Source organism: Pteropus medius, unplaced genomic scaffold (genome assembly GCF_902729225.1).
Source record: "Pteropus medius unplaced genomic scaffold, Ma_sr-lr_union100, whole genome shotgun sequence".
In the NCBI taxonomy this organism is placed as follows: domain Eukaryota; kingdom Metazoa; phylum Chordata; class Mammalia; order Chiroptera; family Pteropodidae; genus Pteropus; species Pteropus medius.
In genome coordinates this window covers 6,705,300-6,724,951 of record NW_024353908.1, presented here as the reverse complement: position 1 = coordinate 6,724,951, position 19,652 = coordinate 6,705,300, and the positions used below count along the sequence as shown (strand labels likewise).

Here is a 19,652-nt window from a genome sequence, read left to right as displayed (position 1 = left end):
AAGGCAAGAATACTTGGAGTGACTGACTGAGACAGGAAGAAGTGAGAGGATGAGACCGATACACTTCAAAGGACCTCAGTAGGTCCCTCAAGGCAGGAGGCTGAAAGCCAGACACCTGGCTGACCATCAATATACTCAATGAACTAAGTCCACTGGTCATCAAGTTCTTTCTATAGACAGAGATTTCATTCTTCCATAAGGAGGTACAACATTTGGAGAAAATCTCCAATATGAAAAAAACCAAATTAAACAAACAGAAAAAATAAAACTAGAGGACAGAGAGTCAATGCAGGGAACAGACAAGGATCTAAGAGCATTAATTACAGTATGACTCTAGAAGAAAAGAGAGATGAGGAGAAGAGATGATTAACACTTACTCTGTGCCAGGTATTCTAAGTGTTCATTAATATCTAACATATATAAAATATAATAAACACTTATATAATATATATCCTTATCAATTTTATATATAATTATATAAAATCTCTGTCATAGATATAGAATTAATATATATACATAGTCTCATTAAGTCTTTGACAATAAGGAAGGGTAGGGAACAAGACAAAGTTTCACAAGGTCATCTATCATCCCTCAGATATTTAAAAATTCAGGTAATCAGGTAATCAGATACTACAAAGTGCTATGATAAAATAAATTAGACAATAAAAAAAGCACTCTTGAAAATTTTCAAAAGCTAAAAACAATAATTTTCCCAAAGGAAATCTCCCAGAAAATTCAAAAGAACAAAGCTAAATAGATGGAAATTCTAATCACAAACAAGAAATATTTAGAGAAACAATCCAGGTGGTCTAATATCGTATTCTAGAGAGAGAAAACAACAATAAACATAGTGAGTATATCATCAAAGAAATACTAATGGCCAAGATCAGAAGGACTTGAATCCAGTTAGTGCCCAGAAACACAGAATGAAGAGTGGACCTACACCATGACACACATCATCATGAAATTTAAATGTCTTAGGATAATAAGAGCAACAAAAACAAAATAAAACAAAAAAATAGTAAGGATTTTGAAAAATCAGGGGCAGAAAATATTAATATGGGGAAAAAGGAATAAAACAATTTTATCAAACTTCTCGAAAGCAAACTGTATGTTAAAAACATGTGGAGGCATACTTTCAAAATTCTAAAGGGAAATATTTCTATAGCCAACAAAACTATAAAAGTATGAATTGTCTCAAAACTTTTATTTTCATCAACACAGCTGTTTAGAAACCGACTAAAGGATATGCTATAGCAAAAATAAAAAGAAGAAAGGGAGAAGGAGGAGGGGAGAGGTGGGAGGGGAGAAGAAAAAAGAAGAAAGAGGAAGGAGAAGGAGGAGAAGAAAAAGAAGAAGGAAGAAGATAGAAACAAAGAATCCATTCCAAAAGCTTGTTAAAACAAAGTCCCAGGATCAATTTTTCAGCTAGCCAGAATAAAAGAAGCCACAACGGAGATGTCTGGAACAAAATGGAATCTGATAAGAAGCATAAGCTCAAAACACATATGTGCAAATAAACAAAGCAGTTAGAAACAGTAAAACTGTCCAAGAAAAGAAAGGTAAATTTTAGCTATCAGAGTAAGTTAATACGGAAAATCTAAAATGGATGAATCAAGAAGTCATGGTATATGCATATTATATAGAAATGGAGTGTTAATAGAAAATCTAAAATGTAGAAAAAGAAAAGAATAGTTGCAGCTGGAAAGTGAGACTAGGGATATTAAGCGATTAGGCAGTTGATTTTTGAAATATATACCAGTATTGTTTTGATAAATTTAATCATATATTTTGAAATCCTAACTAGCTTTGGTGATTTGCAAAGCCATCAGATCTTACATTCACAGCTAAGTCCTTATGTGTATGCACGCATGCGCATGCACATGTACACACACACACACACTGAATTGTCCTTTGGTATCCACAGAGGATTGGTTCCAGGACTCTCTGTGGATACCCAAATCCTTGGATGCTCAAGTCCCTTAGATAAAATGGTAGAGTATTTCCATATAACCTATATTTGAATATAGGCTATTACAGTACACTGTCTATACATCACTTCATTTGTGTATATTCAGCATAGTGCTCAGCACGTGGAAAATTCAAGTTTTGCTTTTTGGAATTTTCTGGGACTTTTGAAAAAAAAAAAATTAATTTACAGCACCTGGTATTCCTAGGTAGTCTCCCATCCAAGTACTAACCAGGCCTGACTCTCCTTAGCTTCAGAGATCAGACGAGATCAGGCTCGTTCAGGGTGGCATGGCCGTAGACTCTGGGACTTTTTATTTTTCAATATTTTTCAGAGGGCTGACTATATATACAGTACATATGAGTGTGTATGTGTGTGTACAGATATATGTACATACATATATGCATAAACATAAAAGCTGACTCCTTCACATTTGATAACTATATCTCAACATCTGTAAGTTTTCTATTTTTAGCAAATTGTTTCTATAATGATAAGGTTATTTTTGGGTAAAAAAAATGTATCTCTGTGTGCTGCAATTTTCAGATTTACTTAAGCAGTCACACAGCCACATGCGCACACAGTTCCTTATGAGAATAAAGGCAAAAAATTCTTCTTAAAACCTCTAAAACAAAAGTGGAAATCCTAATAATGTTTAATCGACATTAACAATCTTTTCCTGAGCACCATCTTTTAGACTATAAGCTTTGTAAGGGTAGGGAACACTACTCCCTTTTTCATGATTGGATCCCCACAGTAACAGTCAATAAGTTCTTCTTTTTAATCACTCTTTTTATATATGGCTTACACTAATACTAGAAGACAATTACTACATCAAAGTTGCTTAAATGGCAAGTCAACAGTACCTTTATATCATGAAAACCCAGAGAAGACTTCCCTGCATGAGACTGTGTGCCCATCCTCTAGGCTAATCATAAACTCAGATTAATTTTTTTAATTCAAATATAATCTTATTCAAAGGCCAAACCTTTGTTAACTTAAAAATAAAAGGGTCTTTCAAATTGAGAGGCAAAAAAATATTTGAGATCAATAAGAATAAGTATTTGGAATGCAGTGATTCAGGCAAGACCCCAAATGGTGTTCCAACTAGGAAGCAAATGTAATGAGTATTTATGATAAACGGAAATGGAACAATTACATCAATAGAAAGAAGGTGTTTCGATTGTGCAGAAAAGCTAATATAGTGATGCTAATTTTAAATATTTTTAATTTTCAGTATTGTGGTCATCAGCCCACTAGTCATAATAACTGCTTTCTTGTTATCTTTGCAAACATTTCTTTGGGACACAATATTGCTCTAGGCCCAGTTCAAAGTTACTTCACCCTGTTTACACCTTTCACATCATTTATTTTGATTTGTTAGTTTTTTAAAATTTTTTATTTTGTTTTGTTTGCTTTTAATTAAACTCGAGAAAAACACTTTGTCAAAGTGCCTCTCCCTAAAAACACAATGGTTTTGGGAATGATGCCCAAATAGAGGTCAAAATAGAATTGCTTGTGGAGGTTACACATTTTAAATGCTGTAAAGGGTAAAAGTTTATCACCACCCAGAACTAGTTAGTGACAAAATGTTTTGAAATGGCCAGGAAAAATCTAAAACAATATTCCATTACTGATAACATTGATTATTTCTGATGAATGAGACCAAGAAAGGAAATTTTTAGAATAAGCAAGGATTTATTTTAAAATTAAAGAAAATAAAGCAATCATAAAAACGGAAGTAAATAAAGCAGAATCTCTCTTTATAAACGTACTGAAACAGTCAGTAGTTTTCAAACTAGGGTATGTGGACCCCTGAAAATACACAAGACTTTCCAAGAGGTACAGGCGCAGACAGCTTTAAGGGAATCAATTTCCAGATTATTCTCCATACATTGTTTGTTTTTTTGTTTTGTTTTGTTTTGTTTTGTTTTACCTAACACACAGGATGTGCCTATGACAGAGGCATGCCCACTCTCCAAACTCAGCTTACCTTCTCCTACTTTATAAAGGAAGAATAACTTTTGCGTAGCCTATATCTCATTATGGTACTAGGAGTAAACATGTCTAGATTAACACCCAACAAAGGGAGAGTTTGAAATTTGGCATCATTGAAAGGCCCCTCCCCAATATTCATCTCATTAAGAAATGAAATTCCAATAAAACTTTACTCTTGAGAAAGAATTTCAGATTTTAACTAAATAAAATCAAAATTATTACAATAAAAAGTCACAGTTAACTTCAGCCCAGTCATTACTAAAAGAGCACACAGTACCCCCTATTACAGGGAAGAATCCTCTCTAAAACCAGGTACTCTATTTCTACCCCAACTGGGGTGTACTAAAATACAATTCTGGAGTTAGTGCAGTCTCACAGGTTAAGGGTTAAATCCTCCATAAGACTTTCCCTATTTCAAATGCCAAGGCACCCACACTTCTGATTAGCTTGGCTAAAAATTTAGGGGTTATCGTGAACCACGCCCACCCCACCCCCCAAGCTTTAATAATTCACTAGAACAACTCACAGAATTCAAGGAAGCACTATAATTATAATTACATTTTATTATAAAGGATACACATAGGGTAAGGTTTAGAAGGGTCCTAGATGCAGAGTGTCCATGCCTTTTTCCCTCAGATTCAAGACATGTCCACCCACTCCCACCAGCACATCAATGTGTTCACAATCCGGAAGCTCCACCTAACTTGGTATCCAGAGTTTTTAGTGGGATATCATTACACAGTCATAACTGATTAAGTCATTTGGACATGTGATTGAACTGCATCTCCAGTTCTCTTCCTCTACCTAAAGTTCAGAAGGTTGAAAGCTCCAAACAGCTACTCACATGTTTGGTCTTTCTGGTGACCAGCCACCATCCTGAAGCCCTCTATCAGTAATTAGCATAAGAAAGACAATCCTTTCACTCAAGAAATGTCAAGGGATTTGAAGTTTTTGCCAGGAAGCAGGAGAAAAAACTATATGTACATTTAAGTATAGTTGGTATACAACATTATATTACGTATAATATAGTGATTTGGCATTTATAAGTGATCACCACATTAAGTCTAGTAATCATCTGTCACCATGCAAACTTATTACAATATTATTGACTATATTCCCTTTCACCTATTTCACTCATTCTCCTATCCCCCTCCCCTCTGGCAACCATCAGTTTGATCTCTGCTTCTATGACTCTGCTTTTGTTTTATTGTGTTTGTTCATTTGTTTTAGATTTTAGATTCCACATATAAATGAAATCATGCAGTATTTGTCTTTCTCTGTCTGACCTATTTCACTCAGCATAATATCCTCTAAGTCCATCCATGTTGTTGCAAATGGCAAAATTTTGTTCTTTTTTATTGCTGAGTAATATCCCACATCTATTGATGGACAGTTACAGTCTTTATTATGCCACGACAGGTAAATTAAATTGTGGAACAGGGACAATTTAATTCAATTTTTAATGAAATTCTGAATTGGGATAAGACTAAGAGCTGGACAATTTAAGAAGAGCTAAAAAGGACAGGAAAGCGAGGAAAACAGAACAGTGACGAAAGAACACTGGCAAGAGAAAGAACTGAATCAAGGAGTAAATGAAAGCCTAAGATCAGAACAGTTTTTTCAATATATTTAGTTTTTATACAGAAACAAAGCATTTGGAGGGAGAAAGCAAACAGAAATGGACTTTGCTGCTTCATCTAGAAGATGAACCAAAATGTTCACACTAGGCCTAGAGGTAGGCATAGGAAAGCCTAGCAATAAAAATAGGGATCTCTTTGCCAAGCTCCAGTCCTAGAAGAGGTAGTAATCCTTGGAAAGGAAGCTTCTGTCTAGAAATAACTGATAAAGTCAATCAGCAACAGAACACTGGAATTCACAAACTATGTTAAATGTTTATGGTATAGTTATTACTACGGTATTATCAGTACTGTAGTATTTTTAGTACTATGGTACTGTTAGTAAGAAATATATGACCATAACAGAGAGGCATTTCTTGTGGAAAGGAACACTCTTTCTATGCTCTGTACTCTTAAGAAGTAACACCAGAAAGTAAACCAAGACAATGTTATTAAATGGAATAACCAGTAAATGTTAAGTATGCAACCCAAATCTTGCGTTCTGCCTATTAATAGCAGAAAAGAAAAGCAATAAAGCAAAGATGAATTAATCAACAAATGGTATTGAGTCAAGTCAGTAGCCACCTGGACAGAAATAAATCTGAATTAATATACTGCCATACATCAATATATAATCCAGGTATATTTAAATATAAAAGCAAAAATTTAAACATAAAATAATAAAACATACATGCACTATGTGAAAAATGACAGCTTTTTTTTCATTTTGTGGTAAGGAAGCCCTTTCTAATCAAAACATAAAACTCAGAGGCAAAAAGAGAAAAAATATATATGTGTGAAAAGAATTACATAGCAAAAATGTTTTTAAAAAAAACTAATATAGTTAAGCATAGGCGGTGGCTTCACTTGTGCTTAGGATATAGAAAACTGCAAAAGAAATCCCCACAATAATAAACAAACAAAAAGCCAGATAAACTACAAAATTATAAGGTTTTTTGAGCCTATCACACAGTCACAAAAAATTCAGGTGAACTGAATTCCAAAGGATGGCAAGGCTCTCCAAGGACATGAATTTTTTCACTTTTGTCAGAAGCAGAGAGAAAAGGTGGCTGACATAAAAGCAGATAATGAGAAAATAACTAAAATTTTAACCATTTTTAAGGATCAAAATGTAAGCTGAGAGCCCCAGACACAATAAAAATTTGCACTCACTGTTTTTCAAGGTCCTCCACTGAAGAGAAGTTAAAATAGAGACTCTCTAGGCAATACAGTTGTGAGACTGGTGATCAGCTGTCACTGGGGAACAACACATGATTCGTTGTCGTACAACTTTCTCACATACTATGCAAAAGTCATCTTCGGTCTCACACAAAGTTAGGTGATCACTGCCAAGGAGGTAGAAAAGCTGAGTGACTTTGCCCACACAGCTAGCAGACAAAAGCCATCAGCCACTAGAGGAAAAGTAAGAAAACCTACTTATTTCCAGGATCCTATAATGATTAAAAAAAAAAGAAAGAAAAGAAAAGAAAAAAAGAAAGAAAAAAAAAAGCAGATGTCTGTTGCTACTGGTGAAAAGGGGGAGAGAAGAAGGACAAGAAACCTGCTCCCTCCTAAAGTGTTTCTGCCCTACATACACAAGCGAAAGTTCAGCCATCATGGAGGGAGGCACAGAAGCAAGAACACTGAGAAAGTCCCATCCTTGAAGCTCAGGCATACAAAACCTGCTTAAGTCTGATGCTGAAGTTGAGGAGCCATAAAAATCCCTGCTCCTGACACAAAACTTGCACTGAGTAATGAGCAGCATCAGTCTGCTACAGGTGTGAGAACAAAAGCAGGGAGGGAGATCTCCTCCATACAGGTCTCACACTAAGCACAAGGTAGCAACGGTCCACTGCTGAAAGGATGGGAAGGCTGTGGGGCATTGAGGGTAATAAAAGCAACAACAAAAAACAAATCCAGCTGAACTGCAGACTACACTGACTCAGTTCATGGCCTGATGGAAGATGAGTTGGACCTGGTCAAAAATAACATTTATCTCGGTCTTCTGGTTGATATACACTGTCTCACATTTAATAAAAAATTAGAAAACACACAAAAGAAATCAAGAAGAAATAACCCAGAAGACAGTGGAGCAACATCTCTAAAGTAGTACTGAAAAAACCTGCCAAACCAGAATATCATGTTCACAAATGGAGTAAAAATACAACAGAAAAATTAAAGTAGAATTCCAAAAATTATTTGGAAATAGCAGGAATGGAGGGAAGGAGGAGCAGGAAAAGAGAAGCAGCAAGCATAAAACAAAAATAAAACTGGTAGACTCAAACTCAAACATATCAGTAATTACAACAAATAGAAATGAGACTATAGAATTCAGTTAAAAGGCAGAGATTGTCAGAATGGACAAAATAAAAACAAAAAGTCTGCATATAAAGATTGGTACAGCTTTATTAAGAGTAGGTATAATATATTCCAAAATAAAATGCATTACCATGGATAAAGAGGGACATTTCATTATAATAGAAAGGTCAATTTAACAGAAAGATATAGACATCATCAAAGTGTACACAATAGAGCTTAAAAATACATGAAGCAAAAGTGATGGAATTAAAAAGAAAAATATACAATTCTACACTCATAATCAGAGACTTTATCCCTTCTTTCAGCAACTAATAGAGTAACTAGACAAAATCAATAAAGATATAGAAAAATCAGAATACATCATCAACCAACTTGAATTATTAATATTTATAGAACACTAAATCCAATAATGGCAGAATATATATTATTTTAGGCATATATGGTAAGTCTATCAATCAGAATAGACCATATTGTGTGCCTTATAACAAGTATCAGTAAATCAAAAACTATTAACATGATAAAAAGCATGATATTCGAATACGATTTAGTTAAATTAGAAACCAATATTATTAAGATAATTAGAAACATGTTGGAAATTAAGCCAGATACTACTAAATTATCATTGAGTCAAAGAAAAACTCACAAAAGAAATAGAATATATTTTAACCTGAATGATAATTTTAAAAGGAGGTAAAATAAAGACTTTCTCAAACAAAAGCTAATAAGAGAGAAATAATGCTGCAAGTTCATTACAATAAGGAATAATAAGGAAAATTCTTCAGGCTGAAGGAATATGACATTAGATGGAAATTTTAATCTATACAAATAAATAAAGAGTACTAGAAATGGTAGAAATGTGGGTAAATATGAGACTTTTTTTCAGTCTCTTTAAATTATAACTGATGGTATAAAGCAAAAATAGTAATATATTAAAGAGTTTAAACTGTAACACAAAGGATAGAGGGACGAAATGGAAGCACACTTCTGTAAAGCTCTTAGACTATACATAAAGTGGTATATTATTTGAAAGTAGACTGTGAAAAGTTAAAGTTATATATATTAAACTCCAGAGCAGCACCATCCAATATGGTAGCCACTAGCCACATGTGGATACTTCGAACTTGAGATAGGGTTAGCTCACCTAAGGATATGAAACTTTAATTGTGTTTAATTTTAATGAATTAACGCATTTCCCATTTTCCCTGAGAATACTCACTGGCAGCACTTGCAGCTGTAGTGTTTACCCTGAGATAACTCACGGATTACAGTCCTAATCTTATCCCCAAAGTTTGCCATGAAATATCTCGCTTTTATTATTATTTTTGCATCACTCTAGTATATCAATAGTCACTGGAAACAAATGACATCATTCTATTTACAGCATTCTGTTTTTAGTGGTGGTGTTTCCATTTACAAACTATAGTAATTCTCAATCGCTGAAAATGTCAAATCCTAGATGTTCCACTATGTGTTGTTCCATGCTTCAAAATTTACCACACGAAAAAAAAAATTATTAAATACTAATCATCATATACATTCCTGTTACATTAGGATTAGAGACAAGTTCCATTCAGGAATAATTCTAAGAACAGTTTTTATGTTTTATTTTCACATTAAAATCCAGTCAGATTTGCTTCACCCTCAAAGAATATGATTATGTAAAATTAAGTCTGGCAGTGAGCTGCACTATTTTTTTTCTAAACAGGAAATGGGTTAAAGATTCAAATTTAAATAGCCATATATAGATAGTACCTACCACATTCAATAGTGTAGGCCAAGAAAAACAATTAAAAACTTGTAAAAAAAAATAAGTAAAACAAAGAGGCCTCTATAATTAGTAATAATAGAGGGAAAACAGAATCATGAATATACTCAATTGAAAAGAATGCCAGATTGCTAAACTGGATAAAAAACAAAACCCAACTAGAAAACCACTTTAAATATAAACATATAGATTAGTTAAAAGCAAAAAGATGGAAAAGATATAGAAACAAGCACTAATAAAAAGAAAGCTGGTGTGTCTATATTAATATTAGATAGACTTCAAAAAAAGGAATATTACTAGAAGTAAATAGTAGAATGTAATGATAATAAAAGGGTCAATACATATCAAGAGAATATAATAATCCTAAATGTATATGCATCTTATGCTAGAGCTTCAAAACACAAAGCAAAATTTCATGGAACCAAAAGAATTTTAAAAATGCACAATTATACATGGAGACTTCAAAACTCTATTCTCAGGAATTAATAAGTCCAATAAACAAATAAAGCAACTGATTGGCATTTATGAAACAACTCTATCCAACATCAGAATATATATATTTTTAGTGCACATGGGACACCCAAAATAGATTATATTCTAGACTGTTTAAATTAAAAAAAAAAAACAGAAATCATATGAAGTATATTTTCTGAACGTAAAAGAAAAAACAACTAGAAATAAAAAAGGTATTTGGAAAAAAAAAACTATTGGTATTAAAAAAACATATTTCTATATAACCATGAATCACAGAAGACATTATAAGAGTAATCAGAAAATATTTTGAATGGAATGAAAAACAACATATCAAAAATTTATGGGACATAGCTGACTCAATGTTAAAGAGAAATTTATAGAATTAGATGCTTGTGTTAAAAAGAAAGGTATTAAGACTAAAGTTTAAGATTTTTAAAGTTTAAGATTTATAAGAAACTATAAAAAGGAAAGCAAACTAAACTCAGAGCAAGCAAAAGGATGAAAACAACAATTAAGCGCACAACAAAGGAGAAAATAGAAAAATGATATAATAAATAAAACAAAAAAATTTGTTCTCTGAAAAGGCCAATTAAGTTATTAACTCTCCTCAGAATAATCAAGAACAAAGGAAAAAAATACATAATACCAATATCAATAATGAAAGATGAAACATCACTACAGATCCTACTGACGATGAAGGATAAGGGAATATTATGAACAACTCCACGTCAATAAAACTGATAGCTTATTAGAAGAATTCCCTGAAAGACACAAACTACCAAAGCCCATTCAAAAAGATATATAGTGTCTCTACACCTAATAAAATGACTTAATTTTTAGTTTAAAACCTTTGCACAAAGAAAACTAGATGCTAGATGATTTCACTGCTGAATTTTTCCAAATATTTAAGGAAAAATTAATATCAATTCTACATAAAACATTCCAGGAACTAGAAAAGAGGGAAAGAACATTTATCACCTCATTTTATGTGGCCAGCATTACCCTGATATCAAAATCAAACAAAAACATTGCAAGCAAAGAAAATTACCAACCAAGATCTCTTATAGACATAGATGTAAACATCCATTTAAAAACAAGCAAACCAATAACAGCTAAAATTATAAAACTTTTGCAAAAAAAAGCATGGGGATAAATCTTCACAACCTCAAATTTAGCAATGGATTCTTAGGTATGTATATGACACCAAAAGTATAAACAAGAAAACAAAAACAGATAAATTGGACTTCATTAGAATTAAAACCTTCGGATCATCAAGATATTTTAAAAAAAGGACTTTTATCCAGAACATATAAAGAACTCTTGCAAATCAATAAGATTTAAAAACAAAAAACAAAAAACTGCCCCCCAAACAGGCACAACATTTGAAGAGACACCACAAAGAAAATTTATGAATGGCCAATATGCACATGAAAGTATGCACATAATCAACAATCAACAGAAAAATGCAAATTAAACGTCTGATAAGATGTTATTAGGTACCTAGTAGAGTGGTTAAAATCAAAGAAGTGACAAAAATAACTGCTGGTGGGAATACAGACCAACTGGAATTCTTATACGCTGTTGGTGGGAATGCAAAATGGCCTAGCTACTTTGAAAAGCAAGTTTGCAGTTTATTACAAAATTAACCATACAATTAGCATACAACCCAGCAATCCAATTCCTAGGTATTTACCCAATAGAAATGAAAGCATATTTCCACACGAAGACTTGCATGTGAATGGTTTTAGCATGTTTTTTCCTTAATTATCAAAAACTGTAAATATCCCAAATGTCACTGGTGAACAGATAAGCAAATTATGGGTGTGTTCATACAATAGAATGCTACTCAACAATAAAAAGGAGTAAAATTACTGACATACATAACAACATTGATGAATCTTAAATGCATTATGCTAACTGAAAGAAGATAGACAGAAGTCTACACATTGTATAATTCCATTTATATGTCAATTTAGAACCAGCAAAATTACAAGGGCAGAAATCAGATCAGCGGCTGCCAGAACCTGGGGGTTAAAGGAGAGAGTAAGTTGAAAATGTGTCCCAGAAAACTTTTGAAAGTGTTGGAAATTTTATTTTCTGCATTCAATGATTACACTTGCTGTATACATTTATCAAAAATCATCAAACCGTACATTTTAAAAAGGTGATTATATATGTGTATACTGTCTTAATAAACCTGACTTAAAAAGTGTAAGCTGAGAGACACTCTTCAATTGATCCTAAAATCCAGTAATTACACCCCCAATAACAAACCAAGACAAAGGCAGACAGTCTCAGAATCAGATAGACAAATACAGACAAAGGAGCCCCATTCAGCATGGAAGCTTCAAAGTTGTGACCAAAGACTAAACAGGGAGAGGGCCATTTGCCACCTTCCAGTAGTAAACTTAGAGAAAGAAGAAAAGGATCCTTGCAAGTACTGAAGATTTTTCTTTAAAAAAAAAAGAAAAGAAAGAAAAAGTGGTGATGATACTAACGAGTGGATAAATCTCTTTCAGAGTTTCCCACCTAGTTTTTTGACACTTTAGGTGGCTCCAGAAATTGGGATACATAAAATTTTGAAAAACAAATATCATTCCTTCCCCCTCACACACACACACACACACACACACACACACACAAAAGATGAAAAGAATATATACCAAAATAACGAAAGTGGTCGTAACTAACAGAATTTTGAAAACTCATTTTCTTCTTTTCACTTTTCAGATTTTCCAAAGTTTACTCTTGCAATAAAATGTTTTTTAATGAAAAAAAAAGTCAAAACACAAATGATAAATTGGGGAAAATATTTGTAACAAGACAGATGTTCCTCAATATATAAAGAATTCTTAAAATCGATAAGAAAAGACCATTAAAAATCCAAAGAATCATGAATAAAGTGAACTGGAAATGAAATACGAATTGCTTATAACTATATGAAAAGATGCTTAACCTCATTAATAATTAAAGAAATGCAAATTAAAACTACTCAGACTGGCAATAAAAAAAGCTTTATGATTTAAAAGTATTTATGCAATTGTGAGGGAAGGCACAATCTTTTACATAATTTGTTAAACTCTGTAAAGATTATAATTAAGTGTTAGAACATTTTTAGAAATAAGCATCAAAATTTTAAATGCACATACCCAATAATTCAACAATTCTACTTCTAGGAATTTGTACATTTGTCTAAGATCAAGCATATTTGCAATATATACACAAAGATCATGTATAATGCTGTTCAGACTAGTATTCTTCCACGGTACCAAAAAACTGGAAACGATCTAAATGTCCATCAACAGGGAACTGGTTAAATAATCTATGATAAATCCTCATAATGTAGGATAGAGATCTGCAGGACTTGATATCATGTATGTTCTATTTCCATCCACATAATTAAATAAATAAAACAAGTTGCAAGACAGTCTGGAGAGCCCTCTCTGCCTGGGTGTTTTGTTTTTGTTTTTGTTTTTGTTTCTTTTAAGTGCAGACTAGTTTAAATGTGCACGGAAAACTACTGGAAGAAATGCAAGAAAACGGTTAACTATAGTTAACTTCAAGGTAGGAAAACTTTTGTGTATCCTTTGTACTGTACAAATTTTACAATGTACATGTATTAGCTTTTATAAACACTTAACCTTGACTAATAATGTACTGTACCTCAGTTTTCTACTTTATGAAGTGGCTAATACTACTTGTCCGGCTCATCTCAGAAGGTAATTGTGAACATTAAATGAGAAAATACAGATGTATGAAAGTGATTTGTAAGCTTTACAGAGTGATACATAAACTGCATAAAAGTTAGATATTGTTGCTAATCATGATCATTTGATTTTAGAAAATCACTTTATGACCCAGAATTTACAACTAATAGATCTGAGAAAAATTTAATTTAGGGAGAAAAGACAAATGAGAAATAAAGGTTAAGGACATTGCTATAAAATGTATTAGTGGAGAAAGGCTTAACTGAAATATAGTCTATTTTTCTCCTCTTATGTTTTTAAAAATATGTATGACTATTGAAAGCAAAAATTATAACATTATCTTGTGGGTTTTCAATGTATGTTGATGTAACATATTTGACAATAAGATAAAGGAACAAGGATAAGGGGAATTACATGCTTGTAAGCCTTCCACATTTTGCCCAATGTGTCAAAATATTAACTCTAGATTGTGGAAGATTAGATTGGTACATTTACATTTTAAGTCTTAAAGCAACCACTAAAATATAAGACAAGGAGATATAGCTCAAAAGCCAATAGATAAATTAAAATCAAATATTAAAATGTATTCAAATAACCCAAAAGAAGGCAAAAAGGGGGAATAAAGGAACAAAAAGCAGAATGGAACAAAAAGCAGAAGTGATAATCAGAAAACAAAGAATAAAATGGTAGACCTAAGCTAAAATATATCAATAATTATATTAAATGTAAATGATCTACACATGCCAAGTAAGATATATTAACAGATTTGATAAAATGAGAACACTCATAATTTAACAAAATAATAATACTTCATGTGTTGGGGAAAAGCATTGTGCTGAGTATACTCAGATGACTCAATTACACAATAAATTCTCAGGCAGAAGGTCAGTGTCATATTCATAGGGAGGTGGGAATCCCCTGCATTAATTGTGCAAGTGACCTCAAATTAGACATAAATTAGGAACATCATAACCAAGGGATTATTGTTATAATGCCACAGTAATGAAACAAAATGGCTGCAACCATTGGATCTGCAAACTTGGGGCAAAGTGGGGAGAGCATTACACAGAAGCAGTGGAAAACTGAAAGGATCTCTCCCACCTTTGGTATCACCTCTGCACTAATGAAGGCAGGAAATGAGCCTCAGGAACCCTACTTTGGTAATTTTGATTCTCTGGCATCTATGCCCACTACCAACCAGCATAATGATTTCCTTTTGAAATACTTATGGCAACCTTCAATATGTGTAGTGGCTTAGTGGGAGGAAAAGGCAGAGGTGTCTAGATGGAAATTCATACAGACATGTGACTTGAAAGAGGAAGAAAAGGGTAAGGAACTAAAACAAGGTCATTGGGCTGGCGTCATCTCCTTAATATGAAATGATCTCAGGCCACGCAGTCCACAAAAGAGCTCCACCCTAACCACCTGACTACACATGGTCGAGGGGCGATGGTCACACTGGTCCTGCTTGAGGTTCAATGCAATTATTATACGTTGAATTGTGTCCCCTAAAAAGATATATTGAAGTCTTAACCCACAGTACCTATGAATGTGACCTTGTTTGGAAATAAGGTCTTTGTAGATATAATCAAGTTAAAATAAAGTCTAGTATAGTATGACTGGTATCCTTATAAATAAGAAGAGGAAAAGGCCATGTGAATACAGAGACACACAGAGTATAACAATGGAAGCAGAGACTGAAGCGCTGAAGCTATAAGCCAAGAAACATTCGGGACTACCAGAAGCTAGAAGAGGCAAAGAAGGATCCTCCTCTAGAGCCTTCGGGGAGAGCATGGCCCTGTCAACACTTTAATTTTGGACTTCTAGCCTCCAAAACTGGGAGACAATAAATTTCTGCTGTTTTAAGCCACCTAGTTTGTGGTGCTTTGTGATAGCAGCCCCAGGAAACTAATACAGCAAAGGACAACATTTCTCTTTGGAACACACCATCATTTAAAGTTTGGGTAGGGAGCGAAGAAAAGAGAAAGCTTTATTTCCATCAAAAAAACCAGGCACCCAAGAAATGAACCATACCTTGCTCCCCTGTATGAAGCAGGGATCTTAAGCTTCAGAGACTACAAAGTAAATGAGAGAAGTGGCCATATAACCCAATCGGGCATAAAAACAAATGAGAACTTGTCTCTAGGAAAGCAACAGCTTCTCAGGGCTAGTTACGTTAAACTTCTGTTAGAAACCAAAATTAAGGATTTTTGACATGATATTTTCAAACACTGAAACGCTGTGCAGGCTGTACACAGCACATATTTGGGTCAAACATGAACCATGGCCACCAGTTTATAATCCCTCTTATCAATCACACCTCCATACCCCAAGACAGAGATTCAGATTCTAACAAAACCCTGTAACTGGAGAAAAATCATAGTACTTACTATGTTAACAGTCTGTCAATGAATTTTACTAGTTGTCTAGATTGCCTGAAGTTATTAAACAATCTTAATTTTTCTTAGAAACATGCCATCACCATTCTTCCTTGCAAGTTCGACTTACTCATAAAATGAAATGCTGGACTGATATCACATTATCAAATAGTATTTATCAAGAATAAGAAGTTAATTGATTAAAAAAATCATTAATTCATCATCATTAGTGGAGGGAAGTTATCAATTATTAATCTTATTTCTACTTTTTATTTGAGAACATAAGCTATGATTACACAAATGGACTCACCCATTGATAATCATTTCTTTTATCAATGAATCAAGGAAAGAGAAAGAATTAAAATCTCAAACTTGGCACATACCCAATTTCATGGTCTGGGATGTGTCCTAGACATCAGAATTTTTAAAAGCCACCCTAATGATCCTAGCATGCAACAAAGTTTGCAAACCTCTACAAAATTAAGGACTTTTTCTAACTAATAAAACTCTATTTCAAATTCAAAATATGATACATTTATATCCCAAAGATAATCCCCTCAAAGCTTTCACAGTTTCAGAAAAAACAAATCAGATTGATTTATGCTGTCTCTTACCCTGTTTTAGTTGATGAAAATCTTCTAGGTTCCTAAATTGGTCTAAAGTTGCCCATGTCATTTTGTAATTATTTTCCTTTGTGTGGCAATAATTTTCATCTAAGATGTTTTCAAATTAACTAGATTAAAAGAATGCCACTTATTGGGAACAAAATGTGTTCTGAAGATAGATACGACTTTGCTTCCATTCCTAATGAAACTCAGACCTTTCATCTTAAATTCAAGCAGAATCTCAAACACTAAAATGAAATGAGTTTGATACTTTTATATTTCTATTAAATTGATGGTCATCTACACACGGGTAAAAAGCCTCCTCAGTCTCTTCATTATCCCTGTAAAGCTGCACAACTGCATCTGTGAGATCAAGGGGCTATACTGTCTCTTAATGGTGGGATTACATTTTTTTCTATATTTCTGCTTTTATTATTCTTGACTTCGCAAAGCATCTCAACTTTGGCAGGCAAATACAGGCAGTTAATCACTCTCTGATTTCAGAGAAGTAGAAACTGACTTATCCAAATCCCATACTGGGAGATAAATCTTTGAATGAGATTGTCTGATTCAATTCAAAAAAAAAGAAGATGGCATGACCCCAACATTTACTAAATAGAAAAGGAGACTGGACTATTGTTTTTAAATTCCACTAAGTAGATTGCACATTTAAGAGAATATAGGACCAATAACTGTATTCAGATGATCATTCTCTACTAAAAAATGCTGTTTTCATTGCTTGCTTGTAATTCGTTTAAGGGTTTGGTTTTGCAGCAAACTGTTTCAGATAAGCAATCCCATTTGGTGGTTCATAGCTAAGCAGTCCAATTAGGAAATCCAATTGCCACTTATGCAATGATTAGTCATAAAGCTAAATGGCAAAAATGGCATTTTAATTTTGAGCTTATTTATGAGCAAGAGAACATTAAAAACATTTAGCATGAACCAATTCTCTCTCCTGTAACAGTTAACAGAACTTCATGGAGAGTAACAATTACAATCTTTCACAAAAGAAATGAGTGAGACTTTGAGTCAGTTCTATAAAAGAGGGAGCTGCCATTTTTATTGCTATGCTTGAGTTACAGATTTTAAAAACTGCATCACACATGCAAGTTTAATTCACTCTGTAGCAATGTATCAAATGTAAGCATATAAAAGAGGGATTCCAAATCAGATAAAGTGAATTTCAGAAAATGCCATCTCTTCATCTGCCAATCTATAAAATAACTCAAGATGTAGCCTTACTGTGTTTAATGGCAGAATCAAAAAATGTGTCAAGACACAGGAATTGCAAAGCTGTTCCACTTACACCTCTTCCGGATGACTCATTTAAAAGTGGGCAGGTTGTCAGAAACAATGAGACTTAAACACCTTTCATTCCATGAGGAGCTGCTAGGATCCTGACCTGTGCAACCCCTTATCTTTTCAAACTCCTCTCTTTGGAATAAACTATTTTCTTGAAAATTCTAATATCTTTTCCCAAGCTTTGGTAGGCATATGATGATTTTGTCATTGATGAAAATATGGGACTCATGTTATAAGATCACTGTCCATGAACACAAGCTAAAAAAGATGGCACCGATTAATTTCTGTCATTTTTTCCCCCTACTTACCCCTTCCTAGAGAACTAATCATTAACAAGAGGAATGGGCATTTTCCATCCTGGCTGTTTTCACTTTTTCTCTTGCAATTTTAAAAGTAATAGGGTATATAAAGATTGCTGGATTTTACTCATGTTAAATGTGCATATGCTGCATTATTACAAAGTAACCCAAGATAACTTTAAAGACTCTCACTCTCAATGAAATAAAAATAAAAGGGACAGCTCTGGCCTTCAGATAACTTTCCCTTCACCAAGATTGACCACTGGTCTGCCCTCCCACCTTCCTAACACTTTCATATCACTTCTTCCTGCTTTCCATGGATCCCTCTTTTCCTCACATTGCTTTCAGAATTCCACACTATGCATTGCTCTCACTAGTGAACAGGCATACCTGCAGGTATCAGTGCCAACAACTGACAGCCTAGAAGATATCTTTGTCAATCATTTGCAGGAGTAGGGGGAATATATACTCCACACTCAGAAAGCATGACATAACCCTATTCTTGAATGTGACCCAAGGATTCTGATTCTCTCCATTATAATTTTTAATAATCATCACTTAACACCACTAAGGCAAAGAGTAATAAGAACTGACCCCATCAAAAAGACGGAAAATAAATGTAGCTATTGTAGAACCAAGTGAAAAAAACTTACTCTACCAAGAGTTAGAAACTCTAAACTAAGCCTCTGCTTTTGAATCAATTTATGTTTCAATAGCAAAATCACAATTAACTTTGAAAAATTACATTCATACTGCTGTCATTGCTTCACTAGCATTTAAAAACATTCTTGGATTTTTATAGTGATTTGGAAAAGAACTGCAGGTAACAGAAAGAATAAGCACAAGACACAAGTTTCTGGCAGAACTATTTCTCCAGTTTATTAAGGAAATAGAGCAAAGAGCTCAAGAAACTGGACTTAGAGTGGAAGTTGGTTTTCTGACATGCTATTGCATCTCTTGTTTAGAGAAGAAAGTCAGATATGAGTCCATGAACTGCAAAATAAATTCCAAGAGCTCCCTCTTTCAATGAATAGATATTTGGAGCCTACTGTGCATCAGATGGTGTGCAAGTACCAGGAATAGCTAAGAGCAACAAGACTTGGTCTGCATCCCCATAAAGCATACAATCTTTTCTAATACAGTCAGCGGATAAATCTTAGAGTAACAATGGACATCACAACAAATTCTTAGTAGAATTACAAACCATTTTCACACAC

At 33.5% G+C, this 19,652-nt stretch overlaps 1 protein-coding gene and 1 pseudogene across 1 annotated transcript in view; both read right to left on the bottom strand.

Annotated features, from left to right (window-relative positions):
- The window catches only part of TAFA4 (TAFA chemokine like family member 4), a 134,362-nt gene that overhangs the window by 27,939 nt on the left and 86,771 nt on the right, over positions 1-19,652 (bottom strand). The window lies entirely within an intron of this gene.
- Positions 2,153-2,271, bottom strand: LOC120593845 (uncharacterized; annotated as a pseudogene).